This window comes from Triticum urartu, chromosome 7 (genome assembly GCF_003073215.2).
Source record: "Triticum urartu cultivar G1812 chromosome 7, Tu2.1, whole genome shotgun sequence".
Classification (NCBI taxonomy): domain Eukaryota; kingdom Viridiplantae; phylum Streptophyta; class Magnoliopsida; order Poales; family Poaceae; genus Triticum; species Triticum urartu.
In genome coordinates this window covers 313,132,021-313,146,768 of record NC_053028.1, presented here as the reverse complement: position 1 = coordinate 313,146,768, position 14,748 = coordinate 313,132,021, and the positions used below count along the sequence as shown (strand labels likewise).

The following is a 14,748-nucleotide window of genomic DNA, read 5'->3' as shown; positions in this document are numbered from 1 at the left end:
GGCACATTCACTTTGAACGCGCGCGGTGCCGCCGGACCATTCACTTTGAACGATTGTGTGCATCGCAAATGATTCTTCTGCTTTACACGCACGGGATGAGTTTCATAATTCAAATTTTGGTGTTCCCTGGGTATGTCATTGCATAATTTAACATCGCTTGCTAATTTGGGCACACAAAAGAGCGTACAGCAGACAGACCACACTTACTGAATCGAGCAATTTCAGTAATTACACAGAGCCAATTGACCTAAACATTGCTCTAACAAAAGACCAGTATTAAAAACAAAGCCTAAGTACGCATAATTAAAAATCCGCCACCACGCCGGCCTATGCATCACCGGTGTGAGATGAGACGTCGATGACTTGTCCGGGCGACATGCCACCGTTGGTGGACTCCGCGTCCCCCCTGCTGAAGTCGACCGTGTCCTCGTCCTCGTCCTCGTCCTCGGCGCCGCCCTCAAGGTTGTAGTACTCGTAGTAGTGGCTGCGCCAGAGCCCGCGTTGGTACTCCAGCACCGATTCCTCGACGGACAGACTCTACTCTACCTCGACCTCGGCCACGCGCAACTCCTCCTCTCGGCGCTCCTCGATCTCTGCCGCCTCCTGATCTCCAGCTCCCGCTCGGCGACCTCATGAGGAAGCAGGTGCTCCATGGCCACCGCCGCCTTTTCAGACGTGGGTTGCATGCTGGAGTCCAAGGTGGCCTGGAATATCTTGGTGTGTGCATCCTCGATCTTGGCGTGGATGGCCTCGACCCGGGCTAGGGCAACATCAGCGCCACAGACGGTAGCTCGAGCGCTCTCGGCGTTTGCAGCCGCCGTCGCAGCAGCTGTTGCTGCCATCTCGGCTGCTGCAACTGCCCTATCGGCTGCCCCAGACTCCCTCTCGGCGGAAGCGGCCGCGCTCAATGCGGATGCGGCAGCACTCTTGGCGTAGGCGGGCGCACTCTCGGCACAAGCGGCGGCGCTCGGGGAGGGACGCGGCCATCGTATGGCCCTTCATGAAGTGTTTCCACGGCGTCATCTTTGCAAGAAGAGGGTGGGGGAATGGGGATCAGGTTTCGGGGGTTGCAGGCACTAGAGCAGACGAGCCGGTGAAGCTTAAGGAGGGAGACTTAAATAGACCCAGATATTTTCATCGCAAACGGTTCCTAGAAAACAACTGTGTGTGTTGTTGTAGATATTTTTTATTAGCTGTGAAAGACGAATTTTGAATAAAGTGCCAATGGATGATGTTTTAAATGAACGAGAAATTTTGTAGTACTAATACAACTATCATGTCAAATTTTGGAAAATTTCAGGGGTCATTTGACCTTCTAAGACATTTAAGTGATTTTCTAGCCATTTAATGACCGTAATTGAAATTTGAACTACATGTACATGCAACAGCTAACCATAACGGTTTGAAAACTCATATTTCGTGTACTTGTGTGCGATTTAATTTCATGTGCACTAAATTGGAAGGAATTTTCAAACATATTGGTCTAACAGCTATGACACAATTAAGCATGGTGTGACATGGCATTTTAATTCCAAAAAAAATCAGAAAGACATGTAACCTTGGTTGATGTAATGTCATGCCACCAAGATGATGTGGTAAAAAAATTGGCATGTTTGACCAAAGTTTGGACACACACCCCTCACAAACCGGAGCAACTCACTAGAAGGCTCGTGGTTCCGAGAGGGAACAATGCATGTTTGAGGACGAACAGGAGATAGCTTCCTCTTATGGCCTTCAAATTTTTTTCTACGTCTAACGTGCACTACTACAACTGTGATGTGAAAATTTTGAAAATTCTAGGGGTCATTTGACCTTTTAAAGACATTTAGGTGAGTTTCTAGCCATTTAATGACCGTAATTGAAATTTGAACTACATCCAGATGCAACGCGTAACGGAAACGGTTTGAAAATCATATTTGTGTACTTGTGTGCGAGTTAATTCCATGTGCAGTAAACTAGAAGGAATTTTCAAACATATTTGTATCATGACATGGACACATATGCATGAATACGTATGCATGGAGTGGCATGGCATTTTAATTCCCAAAAAAATCAGAAACACATGAAAGCTTGGTTCATGTAATGTCATGCCAACAAGATGATGTGGTAAAGAAATTGGCATGTTTGACAAAAGTTTGGACACATACCCCTCACAAACCGGAGCAACTCGCTAGAAGGTTCATGGTTCCGAGAAGAAACAATGCATGTTTGATGATGAACGGAAGATAGCTTCTTCTTACGGCCTTCAAATTTTTTCTGCGTCTAACGTGCACTACAACTGTAATGTGAAATTTTGGAAAATTCTAGGGGTCATTTGACCTTTTAAAGACATTTAAGTGATTTTCTAACCATTTAATGACCGTAATTCAAATTTGAACTACATCTACATGCAACGCCTAACCAAAATGTTTTGAAAAATCATATATGTGTACTTGTGTGCGAGTTAATTCCATGTGCAGTAAATTAGAAGGAATTTTCAAACATATTGGTCTCACGACATGGACACATGCATACGAATGCATGGAGTGACATGGCATTTTAATTCAAAAAATAGAAAAATGGTGAGAAACACATAAAACCTTGGTTGATGTAATGTCATGCCACCAAGATAATGTGGTAAAGAAATTGGCATGTTTGACGAACGTTTGGACACGCACCCCTCACAAACCGGAGCAACTCCCTAGAAGGTTCGTGGTTCTGAGGGGGAACAATGCATGTTTGATGACGAACGGGAGATAGCTTCCTCTTACGGCATTCAAGTTTTTTCCTACGTTTAACGTGCACTAATACAACTGTCATGTGAAAATTTGGTAAATTCCAGGGTTCATTTGACCTTTTAAAGACATTTAAGTGATTTTCTAACCATTTAATGATTGTAATTCAAATTTGAACTACATCTACATGCAATGCCTAACCATAATGGTTTGAAAAATCATATTTTTGTGTACTTGTGTGCGAGTTAATTCCATGTGCAGTAAATTCGAAAGAATTTTCAAACATATTGGTGTCAAGGCATGGGCACATGCATGGAGTGCATGCCATGGCATTTTAATTCCTAAAATTAAAAAATGATCAGAAAAATATGAAACCTTGCTTGATTTAATGTCATGCCACCAAGATGATGTGGTAAAGAAATTGGCATGTTTGACGAAAGTTTGGACACACACCCCTCACAAACCAGAGCAACTCGCTAGAAGGTTCGTGGTTCCGAGAGGGAACAATGCATGTTTGATGACGAACGAGAGATAGCTTCCTCTTACGGCCTTCAAATTTTTTCAATGTCTAACGTGCACTACTACAACTGTAATGTGAAAGATTGGAAAATTCTAGGGGTCATTTGACCTTTCAAAGACATTTAACTGATTTTCTAACCATTTAATGACCGTAATTCAAATTTGAACTACATCTACATGCAACGCCTACCCAAAACGGTTTGAAAAATCATATTTGTGTACTTGTGTGCGAGTTAATTCCATGCGTAGTAAATTAGAAGAAATTTTCAAACATATTAGTCTCACGACATGGACACATGCATATGTATGCATGGAGTGACATGGCATTTTAATTCAAAAAAATAGAAAAATGATCAGAAACACATGAAACCTTGGTTAATGTAATGTCATGCAACCAAGATGATGTGGTAAAGAAATTGGCATGTTTGACGAACATTTGGACACACGCCCGTCACAAACTGGAGCAACTCGCTAGAAGGTTCGTGGTTCTGAGAGGGAACAATGCATGTTTGATGACGAACGGGGGATAGCTTCCTCTTACGGCCTTCAAATTTTTTCCTATGTTTAACGTGCACTAATACAACTGTCATGTGAGAATTTGGTAAACTTCAAGGGTCATTTGACCTTCTAAAGACATTTAAGTGATTTTCTAACCATTTAATGACCGTAATTCAAATTTAAACTACATCTACATGTAACGCCTAACCAAAACAGTTTGAAAATTATATTTTTGTGTACTTGTGTGCGAGTTAATTCCATGTGCAGTAAATTTGAATGAATTTTCAAACATATTGGTGTCAAGGCATGGGCACATGCATGGAGTGCATGCCATGGCATTTTAATTCCAAAAAATTAAAAAATGATCAAAAAAACATGAAACCTTGCTTGATTTAATGTCATGCCACCAAGATGATGTGGTAAAAAATTGGCATGTTTAACGAAAGTTTGGACACACACCCCTCACAAACCGGAGCAACTCACTAGAAGGTTCGTGGTTCCGAGAGGGAACAATGCATGTTTGCTGACGGACTGGAGATAGCTTCCTCTTACGGCCTTCAAATTTTTTCCTATGTTTAACGTGCACTAATACAACTGTCATGTGAAAAATTGGAAATTTTCAGGGGTCATTTGACCTTTTAAAGACATTTAAGTGATTTTCTAATCATTTAATGATCGTAATTCAAATTTGAACTACATCTACATGCAACGCCTAACCTAAACGGTTTGAAAAATCATATTTTTGTGTACTTGTGTGCGAGTTAAAAAATCATCAGACGATATAAATATCTGGTGTTCAAAAAAGAAAATGTAAAGATCTCGCAAGACAACCGGCCCCCACACGATTGGCAGTCTATCTAGCGGCTCGAGGTTTGATAGGTGAATGACGGGGATCATTAATCTGACACGGTTCTGCATTGGAAACCGTCAGGTATTATGCTCACACACGGATTTTGGCTATTATGTTCACACATGGATTTTGCTGCGGGAATCGTGTGTAATTCAAACTATAGTACTCATAAATTCTGGTGACTGGCGTTTGTACTGTCCCCTTCGATCTATATTTCGGCTACCAATAAATACTACCTTGCTCACATCGTCCCGCATGCATTCTCATCTACATCCTCCCCTCGCTCGCCCTCTATCTCTCTCTCTCTCAAATCTCTGCCATGGCGCCGCCGGTCTGCCCACGCACCGACGAGGAGTCGTCGCCCCCTGAGGACGCTCACTCGATTAGCAACGATGAGGACCCGTACGTGCCGCCTGACGAGGTTGCGCCAGACCCCCCCCCCCAACTTTGGATTGGTTTTGGGGCTAGTACAATCTTTGTCTGTGGAAGTCGCTGCCGCCGGTGAGAAAGCCAGGCAAGTGGCGTTCAAGAAGGAGATGGCGGAGGAGGAAGCCGGGTACCAGGCGGCCTGTGAAGCCCGTGATGCCGCCTGAAAAAAGGAGGCGGTGGAGCTTTGGGGGCGGGCGCGTCGTCGTGCCGAGGAGGTGTACGGAGACGGGTACTTCGCGAGGAAGGTCATAGGCGTTGGGCGCCTCGTCGCTACATGGAGGTGGGCCGATAAGCTCCAGCGTGCCACCGACGCGGAGCTCCGGTGGGCGCCCAACGAAATGGCAAGATCGGCCGCGCGCGTCCGCCAGCGAGAGGCGGATCGTTACGTCAAGCGCTGCCAGGCGAAGGAGTCGGAGTACTGCCTCCGCACTGGGAAGACGTCGCGCACCAGGGAGCTGCTGGCGAGGGGCTACCGGAATACTGGCCCTAGGAGGGATTATTAGTTTTGGTATTGTTTGTTTTCAATTTTATGCATTGTACCTAGTAGTTAAGTATCATCACGTATATGTGATGATATTATATATATATATATTCTGTGATGATCTAATGAACAATTAATATATATATTATGAATTTCATTTTCTATCTATTTTTGTAGGCTAATTTGAATCTAATTTTTATCATCCACGTATACAGAATGGAAAGTGTATATACACACATTGAAACAGAACATATAAGAATGGAAAACAAAGTACACACATTGAAACAGAGCAATAAATAGAGCAATACTATGATTGCTCTGAATACAAAGCTATCCACGTCGAAACAACTTTTCAAAATAAAACGTGTCCATGAGACCATGATCGGCAGCCCTTGCCTAGGGTAGCTCTTGGCTCTACCTGAACTCATGCAGGCGTTCGTCCAAGCAGTCGATACGCTTGCGGTACATCTGGAGCGCAATCTCGAGCTTCAAGTTGGCTATTTCATCGGAGATCATCAGCTCGAGGATGCGACGGCCATGTTCCTCTACTGCGCCCAGGTGAGGCGGTCGAGCCTACGGACCAGCGCGTGGGCATCCAGCGGGCCGCAGACAAGGCGAACGGCGCGGCGGGCGTCCGGTGTAGTACGGCGTGGCCGGCATCTGGTGCAAGTACGGCGCTGAGGGCCTCTGCCCACTCCTGGCGAGGAATGGGGGTACTGACAGGACGTGTACACAGCTGCGACGTCGTGTCGACAGCAGGCAAGCGCCGATGGATCCGCACTTGCTGTGCGGCGCGCCGCGCCTCTCGCTCTGCGGCGCTCCAACGGTCTCGCCGTGCGGCGAGCCGCAGCCTATCGGCGCGGACGCGCCATCGATCATGTTGAGCGGCGAGCTGCGGCCTGTCGGCGCTGATATGTCTATCTTGATCTGAGGCGCTCAAGCGCCATGCGCCAAAGGACTGCTCAACCCCGGCGGTGACACACATCACAGCGTCGTCCATCACGTTGCTGGGGAGCGCCTCGGCCTCGACGGGCCGTGGTGCCTGCTCGTTTTCTTCTTCGACGAGGTTGATGGCAGAGGCAACGCTTTGGTGGGTTGGCATGCTTGGAAAAGGTGGATGTGCTACAGGCTGCGCTTGTCGCCTCCGTGCGTCGCGCGCCCCCTATGCGCAATATAGCAGGATGGCAGGAAATAGGTGAGGAAATGGCGGAAAACGGTGGCGTGTTTATAAAATGTCATCAATTAATGGAAACTTAGCATCGAGCTAGCACAAGAAGTAGATTATGATTAGATGAACACGAACCACACTAGGGATCCCGTCGGTGATGAATTCATCAATCCCAAATGGTTGAATACTAGCAAGGGTTTGCCCACAACACACACGGCCTATTCCATCACAAATAGGTCGGATGGATCAATTGTATGCCACGTATCCGGATGACCGCTCATCCCACAATGGCTAATAGATGTTGTGTAGACAGAGCATATCACATACGTCTTATTAGAAGCAATCGTCTGCATTATTATCGGTCTTCGCACACATTTCTGATTACAGACTTGTTTTTCGCGTATCGCACACATCTTGTTATATTGAACCGTTTCTGTTCTCTTGCCTAATCACAAACAGTTCATCCGAGTAAACCGTATGCTGTACATCCCACACACCTTGATCGGGTTGTCCGTTTCTTTTGTGTTGCCTAATCACAAACAGTTCATCCGAGTGAACCGTATGTTGTACATCGCACACACCTTCATCTGGTTGCCCGTTTCTTTTGTTCCTCCTCATCGCAAACAGTTAATTGAACTGAACCGTATGCCCTTCATCGCACACGCAACTAAAACCTGAACCGTGTTTGATGCATCCATCATCGCAAACGTTTTATACATTTCTGACGGTTTTCCTACACCACCGTTTGCGATCATTGCATTGCACACAGTTTCTCGAAGGGTCTCTGATCGTAGTGTCGCGTTAGCAGCATCCTATGGTAGTGGAGGTTGTGGAGGAGCAACTCCACCTTGCTGCTACAAAGTGTACAACACTAGAGTTGAAGGAACTACTTCAACGTGCGGTGCTAGATATCGCTCTAGAGACGGAGATAGGGCTGATATGGCAGCAAGAGTTCAATCCAAAACTCCTAGAGCACAAGCTTGTCCAAGATCTTAGATACGAACAAGTTCTATTGTAGGTAGTGAGTGTACATAGTCTAGGTACAAAGTAGATGTGAGGACCTCTACTTATAGTGCTTTGGGAAGTCTTCACATACTTCTACTTATAGCCGGAACACTCTAGAAAACATTATTTAAGATTCACCATTCTACTCACAGCTACTTATAACTAGTGAACTCTAGAAACAGCAAGTAGGGTAAAGAAAAGAAAAAGAAATACTAGACCACAATAGAAGTATCTAAAAGTAGCCAAACATATTTGACATATGATTATATTTTCATTTTCCTCATTTATTGTTCCTCATCAGATTACTTTGATGAAAACCAGAAAGGAGTAAAAACTGAAAGCATCGGTGGAGGGTGGAACCGTGGAAGGTTGGACGAAAGGATGAGGGAAATAAAACCAAGTGAAAGATGAAACCTTATGTTCTCCTTAAGTAATCTTTTTTCGAACCGGGATGAACCCCTTTTCATTGCAAATGAACGGAAATACAACAGTTCCAAAAACATTTAGGGAGGGAAAAGAGGTAGAGTGAGTTCGAGCACTGCTAGGAAACCTACTGCATTCGCCTGACCTCGAGACGAATGCCATGGGGCGAAAACCTAGACAGCACCAACATAAAGTCTACTAAGGATACATTCCATTACACCCCAAGAAACCAACATGGGCACACACCAAAATCAACGCCAACAGGACGCACAACGGAACACCATTCACCACTAGGCAGAGACGAAGTAGGAGCACCATATTTATTCGCCTGCGATCGGACATCTCACCACATTGCATATCTTCATCAGCTGCATTGTACTCGACCTGATCAACTCAGCTCCCATGCGTAGCTCCTCGGCATCATCCCATCGTTGTAAACTTGCCTAATATATAAGAAACAGGCACATAGACAAGACAAATTCAAACGGGATTTTTTATTTATTTCTTTTCAAAAGTAGCCCGATTACGAGCCAACCAGATGGCCCAGCATGCCGCAGCAAGACCTGTCATATACAACTTCACTCCAACAGGGAGGAAGGAGTAACACCAAGCAAAGTACTGCCACTGGTTATTAGGACAATTGTCCCTGCCCAGAACCACCCCCACACATGGCCATACAACCCTAGCGACAGGACAAGTAAAGAACAAGTGTTGTGAAGATTCAAGCTCATTGCAAAACGAACAACAGGGGTTTCCTAGCCAGCGCTTTCTTTTCATGACTTGTCTAGTAAGAACAACATCTTGAGCCAGCTACCGCATAAAGATTTTGATTTTGAGGGGAATTTTCGCTTTCCAAATCCATCTATAATGGCACCCGCTGAGGGGGCTTTCAAGCCATTTATACATGGACTTGGTGGAATATCTGGCATTGTTGTTCAGCCCCCAAAACACCTGGTCAGCCCCCATGCAACTTGATCCCAGAAAAGGTTCTCCTCATTTTTTTTCCATTGCCACATTAGCTCAGGAGTGAGCCTTCTTCTAAAGGAGGAGTTAACATTCAGAGACTCAAACTTATCAATTGTCCAGTCTTGGTTATTGCACATGTCGAAAAGGACAAGGTATTGTTCCTGAAATGGGAACAAACCATTGATCGAATCTTTCCAGACTCTGCCATATTTCCAGATTCAATTTTAATCCTCCTACCAGCCATATATAGTGCCTTTACTTTCAAAAGAGCTTTCCAACAGGGGGGCAGAGAATCTGGGCATCACAGATGCTGCAGTTTTGTTTTTAAGATATTGTGCCCGCACAATATCTTGCCACAACCCCTGTTGGGTCCCAAGTTTCCACCACCACTTGACCATCAGGCTTATATTCTGCTTCCTAAGATCTTTAACCCCCAGGTCGCCTTTCTCCCTGGATCTGCAGATCCTATTCCATTTTACTAGAGGTATCTTTTCTTCTTATTGCACCCCCGCCAAAATAATCTATGTCTGTGTTTGTCCAGCCTCTCAATAAATGATTTATTCATAAGCCACATAGACATATGATACGAGGAGATTTGAATAACTACCGAATCCATCAGCGCAAGACTACCCCCCAACGAAGCAGCATTCCCAATCCAGGCCCCAAAATGTTTAAGATATTTAGTCACAATAAACTCCCAGTCAGAATTCCTGAGATTGGTATAGCTAACAGGCATACCAAGATATTTAATAGGAAAACTTCTTGCATCATAGTTAAACAACTCGGCATATTCTCTCATGGTGTTATCATCCCCTCCCACTGTGAGGATTTCACTTTCTGAAAATTCACCTTCAACCCAGACATCATCTCAAATATGTACAGCAACAACTTCAGGTTGATTGCTTTATCCACATTATGCTCTAAGTAGATGATCGTATCATCTGCATAGTGTAGAACCGCCACTCCGTTAGGAATGAGATCAAGAGCTAGCCCTACTAACAGGTTTTTTTGCGCATTAGTAATCATCTTAGCTAGGCAATCAGCAGCTAGATTAAACAAAAAAGGAGAATGTGGGTTGCCTTGACGAACCCCTTTTGCACTTTGAAAGTAAGGTCCAACACAGTTATTTAGTTTGATACTAACCGTACCATTATACAGAATCTGTTTGGTCCACCCACACCAGGTGTCACTAAAGCCTCTAAGTTTATGGCATTCCAACAAGAAGTCCCAAATCACTTTATTATATGCTTTTCCGAAGTCTAGCTTCAACAGTACACCAACCCTTTTCTTAGCATGGGTATAGTTCAAAAGTTCATGAAGAGAGAGTATCCCATCCATGATATGTCTCCCCTTCACAAACGCATTCTGGGTAGAACTAATCATCTTACATGCATACCACTCTACGCAGCGGTCTAGAACATTCGTGATAAGCTTGTATGGACATCTCAAAAGGCATATGGGTCTAAACTGCTGAATTTTATCAACGCCAGAAGTTTTAGGTAATAGCATTATCGCCCCATAATTGAGATGCTGCACATCTAGAGTCCCTTTGTGAAAGTGTCTAAAAAGAGATATAACGTCCTCCTTGACAACGTCCCAGCATGCCTGATAGAATTCAGTTGGGATATTATCAGGATGGGCCCCTATTCGACGCCATAGCAAATAAAGCTTCTCTCACCTCTCTTTTTGTGAACTCCCGACATAGGTCAAGATTATCAGTCTTGTTTAGTTTTTCACTGTCAGACCACGTGTCAGGGTCCAAATGGAACATGTTACCAAGGGCGGGACTGGAAAGGTCTTTATAAAATTCAGTTGCATGCGCTATCAAGTTCTCTGTACCCTCAATCTCCACTTCACCAAATTTCAACAAATGAATAGTGTTTTCCTCTTCCTACCGTTCATTATCTTATGATAGTAATCAGTGTTCACGTCACCTTTCAATAACCAGCATGCATGCAATTTTTGTAACCAAAAAATCTCCTCATTCACCAAAATCTCATTCATGGCACACATCCATTTTGATACCATAAAGCTCATGGGACAAGGGACCATTTTCCTCCGGTTCTTCCAACAAAGACAATTCCACTCTGAGCTCTTCTTTTCTTTTTTTATCATGGCCAAATTTGTTGGAGCCCTAGCCTTTAAAGTAAGTTTTAAACCTTTTTAATTTTATGTCAAGAATATCAATCGGGTCTACCGGCTGCACTTTCCTTGCCCATCAGTGGGCAGAAACATTTCGTCTTTAATCCAAGCAAGATTAAAGCGAAACTCGCGAGGTTTAGGGGCCTCGCGTCCCTCCTGAACAGAGGAAAGCAACAAAGGGTTGTGATATGAAATCTCACAAACCAATTTCCTCACAGAGACCATGGGAAACAAATCCTCCCAGCTTTCAGACATAAGTACGCGGTCTAACTTCTCCAGAGTGGGGTGTGCCTGGTTGTTTGTCCAGATATTTCCCCCCACTCGTCTGAATCTCCCGTAAACCCACGGCAATAATAATGAAAGTAAAGAGGTCAGAAGACCTAGAGTTGTACATCTTTTTATTCTTATCACCACCATGCCTAATGATATTAAAGTCCCCACCCACTATATAAGGCACGCTCATATTGCTGCACATAGCAGCAAGATCTACTAGAAAGTCTTCTTTATATTCCTCGTGGGCCGACCCATAAACTACCAATAGCCCCCAACTAACTTTCCTCTTCTTGTCATTCAGATTAGTTGAAAGACATATTTACCTTTACAACAGCAAACAATATCCAGAGAATCTTGCTTTACACCACATAGGATCCCCCAGATTTCCCCACAGATGGGATCCATTCCCAACTAAATGTAGAGAAACGATCAATCTTTCTAAGACATTTAGGAGTAAACTTGTCTTTCATGGTTTCTTCCAGCCTAATAAAATCCAGGGAATGGTCACTAATCAAGTCCGAGAGGCAGGTGGCCATTCCTTTCTTGCATGCCCCCTGCAGTTCCAACGTTTCTTGTGGAATTGGGACCTAGTAGCCCTACCACGAGGTAATGTAGGGCTACAACTCAGTTTTTCTGTTGTGGCTATTTTTTCTGGCTCCTAGTCATAGGCCTAGGCAGCTTCACCACAGATTTCTTTTTGTTTTTTTTATTTTTCCTGGAGGAAATATCCTCATACAGCACCTCTTCCTGATCCAGCCAAGTCAGGTTAACATGAGTCTTTTTACCCAACCCATTGGTCACAAGAATATCATCAGTAAGGTCCTGGATATTATCCCTAGCTCTCTTCTTCTTGTCAAGGTTCTCTCTAACCCTCTCCAGCTCTCTAAGCACATCAACACTTGTAAAATCATCATCAGGAATGATAACCCCCATCCCATTGGCCCTATTTAATAGCTCATTATTACTTAGGGCAGCAAAGGAATTCTTACAGGGTACATGAGAAGTACCTTCTAGATCTTTCTGTTGTGCGCGATGCATGGCCTTGATATCAATGTTCTCCTAGAATTCTTGAACATTACGCTTGCTGAATCTGATCACCGCCTCGAGTGCAAGTGGAGGAGTAAGAATAATCTCATCACTGTAATTAGGTGAGGGTAGATGTACCATATAATCATGGGAGGTCTTCAAGCCCAGATCCACGTCGCCCTCCACCTCCACAACCCGCTCATAGTTAGAAACTACAGCAGTAGCATAAGACAAGGAACGACGACGTACAACAGGATTCTTTTTTACCTGCACCTCCTTGGGTATCACAACAGGTGCCGTAAGAGCACCCATCGAACCAGGGGTCGTCACGATTCAGTCCAAGGCATTCTGTATTTCCACCTCAGGATATTCAGCCATGGATTCGATTAGGAGCGACGAGTCAACCTCACTTTCAGAGGATACTGGCATCTCTTTCTCTTTCTCTTGTGGTGACAGACGACATGTCTTGCCACCAGGGACATCATTGTCGCCCCTCGCGGCATCAGAGGATTCAGCTTGACCCCCCCTTCCTGATCAACTCTTTTACGCTTAGGAGTCTAATCATGTTTAGCAGCCCCCCCCCCTCCCCCCTCCGTGTTTGCGACAGTCACACCATTGTTCTCAACAGGATTTGTCACAAGAACCTCCTCCACTTCATAAGTAAACTTGTAAAAGCGTCCCCCTAATACACCTTCAGCCGTGGCAGGCAGCTGGTCAACAGAACAACACCCAATTCTAGCCCAAACTAATGAAGCACGGTTTATGGTGGACATATCTACCTCTAAAGTTATCCCCACCAAACCTCCCACATACGCCACAGTTTTATCACATCTTTTGTTTGAAGGGATCCTCCCAATTCTAACCCAGACTATTTCCAGAAGGCCTTCCAAATCAACGTCTTCAGACCAAGGAGAAAATTGGACAGACACCCCACATTTCTTAAGCTTAACATGTTCAACAAACAAAGCCCGCTCAACCTCCCTGGGATTGGGCATTCTCATCACAAACTTATGAGCAACGAAGAATCTAGCAGAGCAACGACACCCTGCCCCACATACACGATGTCTTTAGTGGGAGCACAGCCCTCTATGATGGTGACTATCACATTGTGATTTCTCTCCCTAGTCTGTGTGTCCACACTGTGATCAGGAATATAGAAGAACCCCTGCCCTTTCTCTTGGAAAGCACACATAACAGGAGTGTATTCCCATGGTAAAAATTCAACACATATCACAAAAAGATGTCCTCGTTTCTTGCATCTCTCACAGAACACTAGTGGACATCTAGCAGTTGGATCTGGTAGAGCTCGGGAGGAAGATTGATGTTACCAGGGTGCATGGGAGGATCACGCTTCCTAGAAGGTGTGGGGTTTGCTACGGCTGTGCCCGCTCGATGGTGCTCCCATCGTCTGCCCCCCATTGCTCCTGGTGCTAAGGGGCGACTTGCTTCCCCCCAGCCGCCTCATCCCACTTTCCAGCACCAGCGTCACCCGCTCGATGGTGCTCCCATCGTCTGCCCCCCATTGCTCCTGGTGCTAAGGGGCGACTTGCTTCCCCCCAGCCGCCTCATCCCACTTTCCAGCACCAGCGTCACCCGCTCGATGGTGCTCCCATCGTCTGCCCCCCATTGCTCCTGGTGCTAAGGGGCGACTTGCTTCCCCCCAGCCGCCTCATCCCACTTTCCAGCACCAGCGTCACCCGCTCGATGGTGCTCCCATCGTCTGCCCCCCATTGCTCCTGGTGCTAAGGGGCGACTTGCTTCCCCCCAGCCGCCTCATCCCACTTTCCAGCACCAGCGTCACCCGCTCGATGGTGCTCCCATCGTCTGCCCCCCATTGCTCCTGGTGCTAAGGGGCGACTTGCTTCCCCCCAGCCACCTCATCCCACTTTCCAGCACCAGCGTCACCGGATCTGGAGGCGCTCGTCGTCGAGGAGTTCCCCGCCTCCATCTTGCACTTCCACATGTTGGTGTCAAAGCCACGCCCGCGACCTCGATCGAATCGGCTCGCGCCCCGACCATGCCGTCCAGATCCGAACCCCTCTTCTCTCATCTTGTTACTCTTTACTCTCATGAATCGTATCAGCGGGGGGGGGGGGGGGGGGGGGGGGGGGGGGGGGGGGGGGGGGGGGGGGGGGGGGGGGGGGGGGGGGGGGGGGGGGGGGTGGGTATAGAAGGAAGAACCAGCCTACTTGAGAAAAAGATCTAGCGTCGCCATGAATTTTTCCCTCCTACTACAAAAAATTTTAAGGAACCC

The 14,748-nt window shown here is 45.8% G+C and overlaps 1 long non-coding RNA gene across 1 annotated transcript; it reads right to left on the bottom strand.

Annotated features, from left to right (window-relative positions):
• Positions 1-8,095: 8,095 nt before the first annotated feature.
• On the bottom strand, positions 8,096-14,593 carry LOC125519920. Its single transcript, XR_007288377.1, has 2 exons — positions 12,476-14,593; positions 8,096-8,530 (listed from the first exon to the last, which is right to left on the bottom strand). It is a non-coding gene; the product is annotated as an uncharacterized LOC125519920 (long non-coding RNA).
• Between the last annotated feature and the right edge of the window lie 155 nt (positions 14,594-14,748).